The sequence below is a fragment of the Amia ocellicauda genome, unplaced genomic scaffold (assembly GCF_036373705.1).
Source record: "Amia ocellicauda isolate fAmiCal2 unplaced genomic scaffold, fAmiCal2.hap1 HAP1_SCAFFOLD_338, whole genome shotgun sequence".
Lineage (NCBI taxonomy): Eukaryota > Metazoa > Chordata > Actinopteri > Amiiformes > Amiidae > Amia > Amia ocellicauda.
In genome coordinates this window covers 12,501-13,309 of record NW_027102907.1, presented here as the reverse complement: position 1 = coordinate 13,309, position 809 = coordinate 12,501, and positions in this window count along the sequence as shown.

The following is an 809-nucleotide window of genomic DNA, read 5'->3' as shown; positions in this document are numbered from 1 at the left end:
AGGCAGACCTCCAGGGCTGGCAGGCTGACCTCCAGGGCAGGCAGGCAGGCAGGCAGACCTCCAGGGCTGGATAGCTGACCTCCAGGGCTGGATAGCAGACCTCCAGGGCTGGCAGGCTGACCTCCAGGGCAGGCAGGCCGGGCCCCCGGTGCTGCATCTCGGCCGCTGCCTGGGGCGGACCGGCCCGGGTGCCCTTGCGCTTTTTCGACACCAGGGGGCAGTTGGGTGCCATTCCGTCCCTCGTGTGGCGAAATGGCGGTACTGCACCTCCGCCTTTTTGCTGGAGAAAGTCCGCAGTCGGGACAATGCGCCACACGGTCCGTCGGCAGGAGGCCCGGGCCCGGGCACAACTCCCCGGTGGGGACGGACGCCGGGCTGGAGCTTCCCTTCAGCACACACACTCACTCACTCACTCACTGACCGACCGACTGACTGCAGGAAAGGCTCCCGGCTCCCAGCGCTCAGTCAGCAGGCCTACTCCTCCCCGGTGGGGACGGACGCCGGGCTGGAGCCTCCCTTCAGCACACACACTCACTCACTGACCGACCGACTGACTGCAGGAAAGGCTCCCGGCTCCCAGCGCTCAGTCAGCAGGCCTACTCCTCCCCGGTGGGGACGGACGCCGGGCTGGAGCTTTCCTTCAGCACACACACTCACTCACTGACCGACCGACTGACTGCAGGAAAGGCTCCCGGCTCCCAGCGCTCAGTCAGCAGGCCTACTCCTCCCCGGTGGGGACGGACGCCGGGCTGGAGCTTTCCTCCAGCGCAACACACTCACTCACTCACTCACTGACCGACCGACCGACC